Below are 15,715 nucleotides of genomic sequence, written 5' to 3' on the forward strand. Positions count from 1 at the left end.
TAGCCTTCTAGAAATAGATTTACATGGGGGTATGTGTATATAAATACAACATTGTAGTAGCATTATCTAGTATTTAAACTAATGCTAGTTTTTTAGGCTCTGATTTTTGTGACTCCTGAATACATGGCAAAGACTTGTGCTAAAATATTTAAGTATGAAATATAATTTATTTTTTCCCCATTCCCCTTTCCTCATGACTATTACCTATTGCCTTCTTGGTGAACTACTTGGAATGAAAATAAAGCAATCTAATGCAAGAGGAATTTAGTGAAAAAGAGACTGTGTTATTTTATAGAATAATGTCCAAAGATGAGTGATGGAAACTAATTTCTGCTTACTCTACCTAGTTTTTGGGGTGCTTTGTAATTTCAGCTGTAAGCTGTCCTTCACCATAAACCGAGTTCATGTCACAGAGCTGGCTTTTAACACATGCTGTCATCTCTGATCTTTCAGGAACCTTTGTAAAGCACTTTGAGATTGCTCTAATGGGACCTCCTTATTACAGGTAGTGTCTTATCTCAAAATACTTGTAGTAATGTACTGTTATTAACATAAGGGTTTCTGTCTGGTTCAGCAGAAATAATAGGACAAGCACCCTAGCCATCATTCACTGTCAGTGTTTTAACAGCTTAAAATCTAATTAGTTTATCTCAGAACTGCTCTCTGTAGTAGGGATTTGCCCATTTGAGTTCTGTGTACAGAAATGCACTAACCCTTATGGTTTGAGTAGTAGTCACAGCTGACAGGCACAGTACTTTGGGGGAAAATCAGGGATATTTTCTGCAAATTGTGAGGCTATTTCAGCAGCATTAAAATTGGCTGGATAATTTTACTGTTGTGTTTTTGGGGTTTCTTTTGCCTACTGGGACCACAGCTATTTCAACAGAGAATCACAATAACATTCCTGTCTTTCTTGATTTGTAATTTACCCTCAAATATTTGTGGATTTTTCTGAAGCATTTTGAAAAGTCAGTAAAAAGACACAATTGCAGCATCAACTGATGACATACACACATAAAGTACTTAAAAAGTAACATTTTTTTGTAATTAGAGGGAACATAGTTTCTGGCTTTTTTTTTTTTTAAGCAAAATGGTTTTGCTATCTCACTCAAAAAGAGCCTATAACTATTCCTTTAGTGTGTAAACACTTGTAAATTACTGTCACTGCCATTAATAATCTTTATAGCATGTGTCTAGTCAAAAACAGGCTAAAAACTTCTGTTTTGGGACTGCCCTTAACAGAAGTTCCACATCAAATTAAGCAACCAGTTTGAAAACATTAACCTTGCCATATCCTGTTTGATGATTTGAACAACAAAATCCAAGTATCTGATAATGGTATCACCTCTTTTGAGAACTAAGGAAATGCTTACACAGCCACAGATTGTCAAAATGAGTGTGGAGAATGGATTTGGATTTTTTTCCCTTTATCAGATCCCAGACTCTTCAGAGTGAAAGGTTAATGAGTTTTTTCACATTTAAAAGAAAGAAGTGTCCTAGATAGAGAAGGGTTTCTTTTCCATTTTTTGAGGGGAAATATTAACTAGCATTAACCTTTCCAGGAAGCTTCCAAAATAACAACAGCAATTAATTACTTATGAATGCCCAGTTTGAAACAGGTTCCAGGGGACTTGGTATTTAGAAAGCACTGGGTGCCTGGCTTTTAAAATTCAAAGGCCTTTGAGGCACAAATTAGGTACTTGCTGCTCTTTGGAAAAATGTTGGGTATTGCCTTTGCTTCAGTATTGAAAACCATTATCCAAATGATGTGGTGATGTATAAAGCCATGATTGCTGTGGTACCTACTTAGTGTATAAATTAGACATTGGTCAATCTCCACCATCCTTCTGACCCTATGAACACCACATTCCTGTCAATAGGTTATAATTTATTCATACTGAAGTGGTATCTCTAAGTTGCAGCTATCTGAGGAGGAAGAAGTATTTTTGTTAGTTAATGAATAATTAACTTCGTTGAGTAGTGGAGAGGACTGATGCACACAGAGGTGATGCAAAATGAGTGTGGTTACAGAGGAAGTTTTCCTGCATTTACAATATAGTTTCTTATTTCTTTTTTGCTTAACTTGTAACTCCTGTCTCACTTTTAACTCTCTTCTGTGAAACTCATGGATAACTGATTTCTACATGGAAAGCATTCTTTGCTGTTGAATTATCTTAATATCTCAGCTAAAAGATAGGCTTTTGAGGATAGTGACAGTGTCAGAATAATTATGATATTAAACTGTTACTTTCAGTTAACTGGAATCAACTCAGTAGTTACCAGTGTAGGTTCTTCAGTGTTAAATTTATAAGAAGAGAAAGGTTAATGAGCTTTATACAGGTATGTTTTCAAAAGGCCAAAACTTCTCAGAGATGAAGCTCTCTGTTGGCTGGAAGACTGTTGTATCAATTTTCTGAATTTGCTATTAAATACAGGCAATAAAATTTCATAGTAATTTTTTTTCTATTGAATTTAAAAGCTTATGTCTGACTAATGTGTTCACAGTGATTTAGCTGCAAGTCAAACTGTTTGTGAAGTGGAAAGGTTTAGGGCTTGTTCTATTGGATTTGGGACTATTCTGTGTATTTAGGATTCAATCTCCTGCTTGTTGCATCACTGACCAGACTGCAGAGCTGTGTGTGATGCAGAGCTGCTGCCTGAGCTGCTTTCTGTAATTAACTGCAGTCCCTCCAGCTCTGTTAGGTACCTGTAGTGGCACTGTGGAGCTTGACCAGTGACAAGTATATATCCACTTGGACACTCCCACCTTTCTGTTTCTTTTGGGTTGGGCACTATTATTGCCGTATTTGAGTAAATCACAGAATCTATTGTATCTATTATAATAGATTATCACTTGAACAGGCTCTTGTTCATCTTTTTGAAAAAAGCATACAAAAATTCATTGCAGTCTTCCTGTAAAATGTTTCAATCTTTCAGAAATTATCTGTAAGTTCACCCAAGAGAGCTCCTTATATCTGCTGGAGTAATGGTCACCTTTAAAAGGTTACTTTGTCCTTCTTACACTGTTACTTTGAAGCTGTCTTAATTTTAATTATGTTTCCTTTTGGTTTTGAGCACAAATGCAGCTACAGTTCCCAGCAGTCACTTTTTTGTCAAGAGCAGTAAGAAAATGTGAGATCTGAGGGATGTACAGCATTAAAGCAATCTTGATATTATAGCCAAGCCTTTAAAACACTGCAGGACTCATCAAGTCCATCTTATTAGCTCATTTCTAGTTATTAGATTAGCTTGCATTTCTGAATTGAGCCCAGCCCTGTCATCTATTATTCTGGTTCCTTGAGCAATTTGATTTTGATCTGTATTTTACCTTTCCATTGCAAATCACTCATGTCTCCCTGTTTAAACACTTAATGAAATTTGGTGCAGTTTTAACTGGATTGGCATCTAATTTCATTTCAGTAATAATTTGCTCGTTTCTGCTTTGCTCATGATCCATGGCTGTCTGTATTTAATAATATGCTCTTTCACAAAGTTTTTGCATTTGGGTTATTTGTTCCAGTGGTGTGTGGGGAGAGAATGTATGCTGTGAAGTTCTGCAAGGTGTGATGCATTTTAGGTGTTGCTGTTCTAGCTCTTTGAATTTCCTTTAACTTCTGTTGGCTTCTGTTCTGAAGCAACTGCTGTGCTTCTAATGGAGGATTTATTTTGCCCTTTTTCTGAGACAACAAGAGGAAGGATGGGGACCTTTCAATCTGTATTTTCAGGGTATTAGTGGTTAGGTTACTATCCCCTGGGTAATTTCATAGTGCTCTATCATGTAGATTACTTGAATGTTTCCAAATACCTTGCAGTGAAACAGTGAAAGCAAAAGATTATAACTAGTTACTTCTATCAAAGCAGAAATGAAAAATGGGCTTTTCCTTGGTTTTTTTCCATCCCCTCTTTCATGCAGTGATAGTCACGATACAGTTGAAAAGTTTGGGTTTCTTTCAGAGGTGTGATGGACAAAAGGTGGCCAGTCACAGGACCTGAGTGACCTCTTCAGTCCATTTTAGGGACTTGGCCAGGTCCCTGCTGAAACAGGCTGGTAATTCATGTGCAGTGCTGCTGTTTCTTAGAGAGATTGAGTAATGTGTTCCCAGGTATTTAACTTGTCGTCTTCCACAGCAAGGAACTAGTGTTGCTGGACAAACTTGCTGTCATTGATGACCCCTCTAAAAGAAAGCTAACAAATTACTTTTTCATTAGAGGTGCACTTCTGTGCCACCATTTGAAATCTTTTGTGTAGGAAATGATTCCAGAAATATTGGTTACAACTAGGAGTCATTGAGTTTTTAATAGTTGCTACAAAAGTTTGATCTAATCTTCTGCATAGCATGGGGCATATGAAACCTTGCTCTATGTTGAGCACATAATCTTAGTCTGAATAGAAGCAAATTTTATGCTGATATCACAAGATGAAATCTTGACATTTCTGTGATTTTCAGTGTTTTTTGTTATGAGAAGCCCAGCCCAGCTGAGCATTCAGCAAATGGCATTGCAGTGTTTCTACACAAAATATGTTGTCTTCTTACTCTGACCTTGCCAAAATCCTTGACCTTCCTCTCTCACATTTAACTGAAGTTAAAAGCTCAAATACCTGTTTTTCTCTAGATACCTGTTCTTTGTCAGTGAGGGTTGCTGTGTGCTGTCATTCTAATATTTGTATTCTGTGCTGCATTGCCAGGGTCAGCAATGAAACATGAATATCTTGGGATCTAATGAAATAGTTTCCTGCCTCCTGTAATTATCACAGTGGCTCAGACATTTAACCTTTTCACCCGTTGGGACTAGCCTCATAATAAATATACTGCTGTGACAGCAGAGCTGTCTTGATTGCTTGCTGTATTTCCAAGAACACAGATATTTTAAACACTTGAACTTTTTGCTCTTCTTTTAATCCCCCCACATGATGGGTTTTTTTCGAGCACAGCCTAATAAACATGTGTTCAGTTTCAGTCTTGGTATCTACATGAGTTTTAGAGTCATAAATTGCAGTATGCCAGGTATTGTCTGGAAGAATTTTTAAAGGCAGGAATTCAAATATCTTCTGTTATACTACATGATTGCTTCTTCTTCTTTTTTTTTTTTTTTTTTTTTTTTTTTTTTTTTTTTTTTTTTTCCCTTCCCATTACCTTTGTTATCTTTCTGTCATTAGAATGTTGTGGGTTTTACCCTAGACATGGCTGTGATGAGGTTCTGGATCCTTGATTTCTCTCCCCTTTGTGGCTGTTCCTGTGATGTCTCTGGGCATGGTTTCATCATGTGCCTGTGTTTCTCAGCTGTGAGATGGCAGTGCTGGCCCAGCTGAGCTGTAACATGCTGCTACCAAATAGACCTGCATGAATTTACATGGAGCATGTTAGTAAAAATGGATTGAGTAACCCTAAAAATACCCCAATGAGTTGCTACTTTCAAAGCAGTTTTAGAGTTTTGGACAGTCTTCTAAAAAAAAAAAATAGTTACCAAAAATTGGTAAAAAGAACTCCTTGACACTAATGTCGAATTAAGAAGCAGGAATTCTTTATTCAGTGCTGGATGCATTGGGGATATTTCCTCTGTAATATTGTGCATGCTGAGGCCAGAAAAGGCTCCTCTTCCTGTACTGTTTTTTACATACATACTGATAGATTTTCCCAGAAAAAACATTCCTATGATAACCATTTCCCCATTGGCACATGTGTTCCCTTTTCCCAGGGATCCCTCCAGTGGTTCCTGGTGACCCTGAATTTATACTTTGACAGCCCCATGAACTCTGCTGCTTTCCCAATTAGGAGAAAAGTTGGCGTAACTGGTGTAGTTCATTAATTCGTGGGTCCTTAGATCAATGAAGTGTCGTTTTACTCCTTTCTTTGGTAATGTTTATCATGGTTTTGATTGTATGGTTCCACAGGCTAATGATTTTGCAAAATGATTGTTATATTAACCCACCAGGTGCAAACAATTCTTCATCTGGCAATAAATCAATCTCCATCTTGGAATCTTCTAAAATCACCAACACTGGTGTGCAATTAGGTGTATGTGCAGGTAATTACACAGCACAGTGTCTTTGTGCTATTTCTCTCTTAAGCAGCAGAGTCATGATGTGTTAAGTTCTCTTTTTTTCCCCTTGGAATTCTGTCCTAATTTATTTCTTTTCAGAGATCTAGCACTGTAAGTCTGAGTTCTCCATATTGACAGCCTTTTAAATTTGCATTAGGGCAGAAATGTATGGTAACCTTATACTAGAAATTTATGAAAAATAGTTCATTCTGTTCTTCTTTCCCTGATGTTTTCCTTCTAAATTATGCTGATTGTAGTTCGACTGAGATGTCATCTACACAGATTTTTGTATGAAGTTACCACTGTTTTTAGAAGTCTAGCTTACAGATTCACAACACTAATGGTTGTTGCAACTATATTTTGACTCAAGGGAGTATCTGTAAATGCATTGCAAAACCAATATGTGGTTTGATGACACTGTATTTTCACTTAGTGCTTCTTTTTCTAATGATGTGTGTTCCGTACAAATTAACTCATAGACGTGCTGCAGTTCAGAGGTTCAAGTTTAAGACAAACCGAAAAGAAACCATCAAATCTCTCAGGAATTGTCTCAAAGTGGGAGTCAATAGGGAGCTCTTTGTCCCTCTCAAATATAAAACACTTCAATTAACTGACATATCTTTCCAATGTGGATTTGTTTGACACTCTCAAAAAGTTCTTTGTAAAGCACTGAATTGAAAATGAGCATCCCTATAGCAAGCTGCATCCCTGTCAGGTGTCATGTTGTAATAGTATTTTTTCATCTAAAGAATTACCAAATGTGATGCAGTATAAATTGCAAATGTAGATTAGAAATGCTTTTTCAGTAATGGAAGTGTTTCATAACACAGAGTATGAGAGGCTAACAATAAATGGAAGTTGCTTACAGCTTGTTTTGCACTGGTTCTTTTGGGATCCAGGTAAGAAATATCAACAGCCATTGGGGTATCTAAGTTATCCAATGACAGATGGGAATGATGGTGAGTGATAAGAATCTTGCATCCCTCCTGATGCTGGGACCCTGCCTGCTGTGGCATTGGATGAGTTAGGATGGCACAGAGCATCCTGTGTCCCTTCCATCCATGGTGAATGTCACCAGCCTTTCTGTTCACCTGGAATTCTTAGGGGGTCTTGATCATAACACATGTTCATCAATCACTTGCAGTGGTCAAGGTTGGAAGATGGGCTTTGCTTTGAAAGGTCTCTTGGATGGTTTGCTCCACTATCTTCTATCAGTAGAATGATAGCTCTTCTACAGGTGCACACAATATTTCAAGGACATGACAATGCATGTACATAGACTTACAATTGGGTATATATTGTACATATGCACATTGATTTTGTGTGCTCTAATTATAGTATTGTGTAGAGCAGCCACACAGTATCTGAGGCATGCACAGGAGCAGCAGTGGTGGTTGGTCTCCCATGGCAGGGTGGTGTGATATACCACAGGGACCACACACATGTGAAAAGGAAGAAAAGTTGTGTGTCACTGACTCAGATTACAGTTTTCCAGCTTCACCACTCACTACATCACTGGAGAATGAATAAAACTTGTGAATTGTGAGGTGTGCTTTTGACAAAGTACTCACTGTGTTACCTGCCCAGTGAGACAGTGTAGTTCTGGTAGTATGAAGAGGTCTTGCAGTGGGTCTTTATGGTTAGAGAGATAGACTTTTTTAAATTTAAAAGAAAGCCATATCCCAAGTGAGGCAAACTATTTGTCCTTTTGGAGACCTTCTGGAGTGTGTTGGTGTTGCTAATTTTACAGAATGAATCAGATGTCTGACTTCTGCCTTCCTGCACTCCTGTTTTTACAGATTTCATTCTTTCAGATTCTTATACATTCTTACTCTCAAGAACGTGTGTGTGCACAGGTGGTTACATCAGGAGCATTTGTGTGATAAGGGACAGGGGACATCAGGTCCTTAGCAGGTGTCTTACTGACTGCTTACGACAAACTAGTTTTGTGCATCAAATGATGAGTTTGATATTGTGCATCATATTTAATTTCATACCTCCAGAAGAGTGAATTTCGCGGTTGTCTTTATGTGGATATTTTATGGTTCCACTCCTGCTCTTCATTATCTTAACACCTTATCTTTGGGTCAGCTTGTTCTTCCTTTTCTTTTACACAAAATCACATCTATGGTACTGTAGCAAGTAACTGCTAACTTTCCTTTTAACCCCTGTTCTGCTGTTTTCTTTGGTGTGCGTGTGAGCACATGTGCAGACATGCATAAATGTCTTTTTGTACTTCATTGGCACTGATGTTAATCGTTTTGCTTTGAATCTCTTTAGAAAAGCAGGAAACCATCCACCTCCATTTGTAGGAAGTGTTGATATTTGCATTCTGCTGTTGCAATTGTGCAAATGGCCATCAACCCGTGCTGTGATGCATTCTGTGACAGTTTGCTAAGTATCAAGTTCAGAGACGTGTGAAAGCTTCCTTTCTGGAAAAGAAAGGGACAGCTCCCCATCCGGCGCCGGGGCAGATTTAGGCAGCCAGCTAAGCACTCCCTGGCTGGCTGCTGACTGAGGTGTTCTCCTATCTGTGCCGCTGATCCTCTGCTCTGCGGTCCACCAGCCACACTCCTGTGGATAGGTGTCAAGGGAGGAAAGAAGACTTCCTATTTAATGAAAACTGCTGCTGTGAAAAGCAAGATTGTAGAGGGAAAATCGTGGTGATGCTGAAATGGTTTGAAAGCCTCTGAAAATAAGATGGTTACTGAAGGAGCCGAGAGTGACAGGTTTTGCTGATTTTCAAAAGTTTGTTGTTGAAACGGTTTGTAATTTGCTGGCAACTTCCACGTGAGCAAATGCAGTGAATCAGGAGCCAGAATACAGTGTCAGAAACAAATACAGAATCCAGAAATAAATACCCAAGGAGAAAATCTGGGCTTCACTGAAGCCAGTGAAATCTCTGGTTACTCTTTCAGTAGAACTGGGTTAGTCATGGATGCTCGGTTTGCAAAGGCTTCTGCAGTTGTCTTACAGCTGGGAAGATAAGTCACCCTGAGACAAAGCAAAAGCATATTATCCTCTTAAACTTGTCATCCTTTGTTTTTATTATTCACTACCAGCTTGACTTTGCTTAGACCATTCCTAAAATGCTCTAAAAATGTGCTCTGACTGTGGAATGTGAGTTTACATATGGGGAGTTAACGTGAAATAACTAGAATGTCTCAGGAGGCTGGCAACTCTTAACTGGATTTTGGCATTAATGCTTTGCTGCTTTATTCAAGCAAGCACAGGAGAGAGAACAACAATTATTTCAGCCATTTCATAGTTAGAAAAAGAGAAGAAAATCACTTAGAAAAGAAAAAAATGAAGTTTTTGTAAAAATGGGGGTTTGGTGCTTAGTGCAAATGTAATAAGTCCTCCATGGAAGGCTGGTTTCATCTCTGCCTTCAGGCACTTTTTGTTTAAAAAAAATTTAAAATCTCTTGACAGTCTTACATGCTTGTTCTGGTAGTGCTTTTATTAGTTTTAATTGACATTTTGTAATAGCTGGATGTTGGTCTGATAGTAATTTGTGCAAAATTGTAAGCCACCTTATGTTTCATTAACAAGATATGAATTATTTTGTTTATAGAAATAATTTAATTATTTGCCATAGGAATTTTGAACAGAGCTGCTTTAGCATTACCAGCATGAAACTAATTTGTTGTGTTGTAGATAAGTGGTGCTCTTTGTTACAAGCTTCCCCCTTCTTGTGTTTTCTGTGCCTGGAGGGAATGCTTAGGGCTGGGGAATTGAAATCCCCATCTAGAGTGCAGTTAAAGGCAATTAAATGGAAATTCTTATTCACTCTCCCTTTTGCTGGATTGCAGATGAACAATAGATGTTGGCATTGAATGTTCATTTTCATGGTAGTGCTTTCTTCTTGTCTATAAATATTTCCTAACTATCACATTTAGGAATGGTTTTGTTCCTTATTTATAAAAAGGCAGAGTGGTTGCCTGAGGCCTCACATATTAATGAAAATCAGCACACTGTGTACTGGGACTGCAGAAGCATGGCTGTGTCTGTAGTTGAGCTGAATATAAATTTCTCTGTGTTTTCTGAAGGCTTTGTTGATTAGCATCTGATATAACAATTTCAAGAAGACTGTAGATACTGAAGAGATCCGCTGAGAACAAACAGAAGCATCTGTGTTGTTATTTTACCCAAATCGTCCTTGGGGAAAAGCCTATGAATTGTTGACATTTGTCCTATTGCTCTGCATCAGTAAATAGACTCAGGATTAGTTATGTTTTCCATGTATCTGATCTACTTAGCATTTCTGGGTAAAACCTCCATCACCTTGGCTTGCAAGTCCCTTTTGCAAGTGAAATCTCTTATGCAGGTATTGACTTACATGACTTTATCATTGCAACAGCATTTGCATTTTTATTGGAGAGAGTTGAATTAATAAGCTGGTATTTGGAGATAAAGCTAAATGCTTTTTGCCTTTAGGTGGTAGCTTCTTCAAGTATCCTTTATAGATTTCTCAGTTGCCTGTACCATGATCATAGAGTCATTAAGGTTGGAGGAGATCTCTAAGGTGAAATCCAAACTTTGACCAAACGCCGCCATGTCAACTAAACCATAGCACTGAGTGCCATGTCCAGTCATTTCTTAAACACTTCCAGGGATGGTGATTCCACAGCCTCCCCTGGGCAGCCTGTTCAATGCCTGACCACCCTTTCAGAGAAGAAGTTCTTGATGTTCAATCTGAACCTCCCCTGGCACAGCTTGGGGTGATTTCCTCTTGTCCTGTCACAACTATAGTATCTTTTATTTCAGATCATGAATGGATCTATTCTAACATCCTTTTCACTCAACAGCAGATACTCTCCTCTACACTTTTCAAATGGGAACTTGCCCTTCCTCAATCATCTGTAGCAAAGCATGAATTGAAAAAAACCCTGTCCTTTAAAGTTTAATTTTCACTATTTTCAAAAGGCAGAATGCTTGCATGAGAACAAATAAGAAGCCCCCAGTTTGTTAGCTTGCTTCATATTGACTGCAAAACATTTAACCTTTTTTTTTTTTCTGCAAGATGGGGCCTATGAAGTAAAAGGTATGTTGTTACATTAGGAAAATAAAACTCAAATACACAATCATATTAATATTTTGTTCCATAGAGCATAAAACTGATCATCTTGAGTCTGGAATTTTGAAACTACCAGTGCTTAGCCAGGTGCTTGGGTACAATGAAATTTTGATCAATTGTCTCATTCCTTTTGACTGGGGAACAGGTTAAGTCTAGGAATCTTGTTTCATGTTCTGAGCTGAAAGCTAAATTAGTGATGAGATAGATGCTCAGTCTTCTGCCTCCCCAGAAGAGTTCAGTATCCTGCTTTGCTGAACACAGGAGGAATCAGACAATCAGCTGTTTTCAGCTAGCCTGCCAACCCAGAAGTTCATGATCTAGTTTTCTTGCCTATAAACCCATGCTGATTCAGGCTGTAATCTCAATCTGGTTTTGAGTTTTCCATCTGCTTCCCTGCATGTGCTGTCCATCTCACATGCACTATCCACACAATGACTGTTAATTTTTTTCTTCTGTCATCAAGCATAAAAACTCTGCCTGTGTTTTGATTGCAATATGCCAAGTATTTGCATTTAAGAACTTTAATAACTTCAGTATTGGCTTCCAAAAGGAAACTATTGACCTGTCTCAGCCATCTTAAATGAACATGAGAAGGTCGTGTCAGCTGCGCAAAGATTTAGTCTACGTTATGACAAAATCTAGAAGTCTAAAACTTGGGAAAGTTTTAAGAAAGCAGATATAATATGACTAGAAAGCATCAGTCACCTCTGCTGAGAAACATGTTGGATTTATGGTGCCACATCATGAGTTATGGAGGAAGCAGCTTTGTACCAACTGGGTTTGAGGGAAGGAGCAGATCCTGCTCAGATGCTGCTCCTCTGCTCAGCCTTCCCTAGAGGGGATTTTCTCACAGACCTTTGTCTGCCACCGATTGGTCCTTAGCAGAAAAATTTCAAAGAACCCTGAGCTTTTTGTCAATGAATTTTGAAAAAAAAAAACAAAAAACAAAAAAACCCCAAGGAAAAAATCCCATATATAGTAAACTTAAAAAAAAAGTCTTATCTGAGGGACACAGAATTGCAAGTGACTAAAGGAATATTCGGTGATAAATGGGCATTCAAGTTGTGCAACAAAATAAGGCCTGTTCCTGGAATTAACCCATAGCAAAGATTTCCATCTGTAATGCCGTACTGACATTTGACGAGGAAATATGCTACCCTCTTGGATAATCCAGGCCGTTCTTTTCCCTGCTTTTATGCTGTGAATGTGGAGGTAACTAATCCATAATACATTCTGCTTTGCATCAAGTTAGCAGCTCAAATATGTAATCATTTGAACAAGTTCAGTGCTGTTGCATTATGCATCAGAAAAAACTACAGTCAGCGTCAAAGCCATAAAGGTAGGCTGCCTGCTTGTCCTGATAGCAGTCAGGTCGTGTTTACTGCTTATTAATCATTCCAGAGTAGAAGAATGAATTTCTGTGAAGCATTTCAGAATTCCAGCCCCAAGAGGTCCTTAGTAAAAGTGAAAGTGAAATTCAGAAATATCAGCCTTCATTACCTATTTAAGTTTTAAACTAACCTTTTGCATGTGTGTGGCTTTCTACACCTAAATTAGAAATCCAGCTTCTCTTTTTCCTTTGTTTCTTGAAGTGCTAAATATAATTTGTTTTAGACATCATTTTATATCACTGCACATTACCTTTCTACTGCTGTTTATATTTATCATATGAATATGACATGTCTGGAGCAGTCATTTTTCCTTTGATCCTTTGTAGATCTGTGCCCATTTTGTTCACAGCATTATTTGTGTCACACTTGTTTGCTTCTGACACTGGAATTCCCATCTGGGGTTACTTAGAGTTCAACAGTAAATGGTGTTTTTCCTCCAAAGTTACTCCTTTCTGCATGATCAAATTTGACCTCTTCCCTGTGTGCACTCACTTTTATTATCCTTTATCATGACCTCAAATAGTGATCATTATTTTATTGTTCTCAAAGTTCAAATTTTAAGGTGCCTATGAAAAATCATGGTAGTGTTACACAGTTCTGAGGTTTCAGGAGATGCATGTGTATACATAGTTTAATGGTGTCTTGTTACTTGAGTTTTACAACCAATTTATATAAAAAAATCATCTTCTAACTCAAGAGCATCCTTTCAAACAAAATCTTGATGGGACCAGTGTAAGGTGAAAATCTGACTGTTCTCTGTTAGGACAGTCTTTATTGAAGCAGTAAACTTGCCTCAGTCAGTCTTTGTAGCTGATTTGAGCTATTGTGCCTACTCCTACTCTGGGAGGGGGTTTCTCAAGGAAACAGAAGCCCTGAAGGACTACACAGCCCCTTCTGGGTCCAAACTTGAATCTGGAAGATGTCAGGAAATCCCCATGCTGTGATTACTGAACCCAAGAGCCAACAAGGGACCAATAGTGATTTCTAAGTGGTTTTAATGAGGAGTCCCACCAAGCAGCATGCTGAAAGGAGCAGTGGTGATTAACTGATACATCTGCACAGTATGGTACAGCACCTCCTCAGAATGCTTGAGAGCATTCTATGAAAATACCAGGATCTTATTCAATGGTGAATACAGGGAACATCTGCTTTGGTTTTACTTTGTTTTTCCTCTCCCTTGATGTCATGCCACAGGAAAGCTGTTTCTCCACTCAGGCTTCCATGGCAGGCTGGCATTCCCACATATATCATAAGATCTATTCAGCAAACGAGTTGGTATCCAGCACATGACCCAATTGCAAGTGAACTTCTTTTTACTTGCAGTGCAGGTCATCACCTTCTCATGTGAGCGCAGTTACTTGAAATATTTCACATCATAGCAAGGTTGTAAGGTCTTACAGATAAGTAAATGTATTAAGCAAATTATTAGAACATCAAAAGAAAATCAAAATAGAACAAATATTTGGCTACCAGCTGAAAAGTGTTGATATGTGATATAATTTAAAAGTGATCAATCTTGTGGAAGACTTTAAGTGGACATGTCTGGAAAGTTTAAAAAGTTTTTTGGTGTTCTGTACAGACTATGAAATAGATAAGCAGAACTTTTTGCTTGCTTATAATTAGAAGGTATTTAATGTTCGTCTCCTTGTTGGATAACTACCATCAATATCAAGAGTGAACTATGCTTGCTTGCTTTCTTTCCCCTGATTTTAACATCTTGATGGCAGTTTAAGAAAGAAATTAAGTATTCTTATATGGATGAGTTGGGACAGGCTTGACCATCAAAGAAATGAGTAAGAAATTCTACTGTACATGTGACTTAGCACTGGGACAGATTGCCCAGAGTTTATGGAGTCTCACTGGAGCTATTCAAGAACTATCAGGATGCAATCCTGTGCCATGTTCTCAGGGATGACCCTGCTTGAGCAGGGAGGTTGGACCAGATGACCCACTGTGGTCCCTCCCAAGGTGACCCATTCTGTGATACAGTAACATTCAAACTGGTTTAATAGGAAAAAGTTTATGTATTTTCTGTAGTCATACATACAAGGAAATGTGGAGTGCACAGTGATTTTCTACTATGTTATGTACCCCCCCCCTTAAAACCTATATTCATAGCTGTTCTCAAACATTGCACATGCTAAAAGTGCACCTTTGAAGTACACTAAGCAAAATCTGGTATGCATGTGGAAGGCTGTCATCACTGTGTACTGGTGTTGAACTCTGGTTCTCTGGTAGAGAGTGCTCCAGGTAACAGTTATTCATGAGCTTCTCCACCCCTGCAAGTCCTACCTGCTCTTCTGCTGTGTTTTGATTTTACCTCTGGATAAGTGGCCTTTACATTTGTCTTGTAGGGTCTTTATTTGACTGGTGCTTTTTGCTCAGTCTCAAACTGGGAAAAGTGAGCCATAAGTATGTAGAGGAAGATAATTTATTAGCAGTGTTCCCAAAATAGTTGTCTTAGATTCACAGATATCAGTGCTTAAGTTTCATTAAATTGAATTTCTTGTTATTGGGAAAATCCTGTTTGGCAAGTTGCTGACGCTTGCTATTTCAGTAACTTACAGCTTTTTGAGAAGACAGCTGGGTTAATACATTATTGAATATTTTTAGAATCCTTTAATGCTGAGTTCACAGGATTCTCCAAGTGAAGTAGACTTAAAAGTTGAGAAGTTTTTGAAGAGAGTTTTACTTTGAAGTTTATAAGGGTTGCTTCAGTTCCACTGCCAGTGAAGCTTAGAACGTGTTCTGAAAGTCTATAAATAGCAGCAGTAAAACAATGGATTTAATTTGGCAAGGCTTATCGATGGGAAGGCAAAGGAGGCCACAGCTCACAGTGGGTACAAATGTGTGCTGTGGTTCTAAAGAATTGGGTAGGTATGAGGCTTCTAGGGATAATTTTTCATTGAAATAGCATGTTACCATACTCAAATTCCTCTCATGTATTAGGAGAAAAAAAAATTGTGATTTTTCAGATGTGTTCACTTGGATTTAAGATACATGAGAGAACTTCTGCCTGTGTTAGGCTAAAGATTCTTCACATTAGAAGCCCTCTTTGGTCTTTCTCCAGAATCAGGTCATGTCATTTTCAACTAAGTGTCTTTTTCTAAAAGGTAATACACTCAAATCAGATTTTGCTTTTATTTTATATTTTATTGCTATTTTTATTTTTTGTGTCAATTATTTTATTACTTTTTTTTGTTTG

General features: G+C 38.0%; 1 protein-coding gene across 6 annotated transcripts in view; it reads left to right on the top strand.

Annotated features, from left to right (window-relative positions):
• BICD1 (BICD cargo adaptor 1) overlaps positions 1-15,715 on the top strand; it is a 158,057-nt gene that overhangs the window by 63,334 nt on the left and 79,008 nt on the right. The window lies entirely within an intron of this gene.

This window comes from Vidua macroura, chromosome 5 (assembly GCF_024509145.1).
Source record: "Vidua macroura isolate BioBank_ID:100142 chromosome 5, ASM2450914v1, whole genome shotgun sequence".
Lineage (NCBI taxonomy): Eukaryota > Metazoa > Chordata > Aves > Passeriformes > Viduidae > Vidua > Vidua macroura.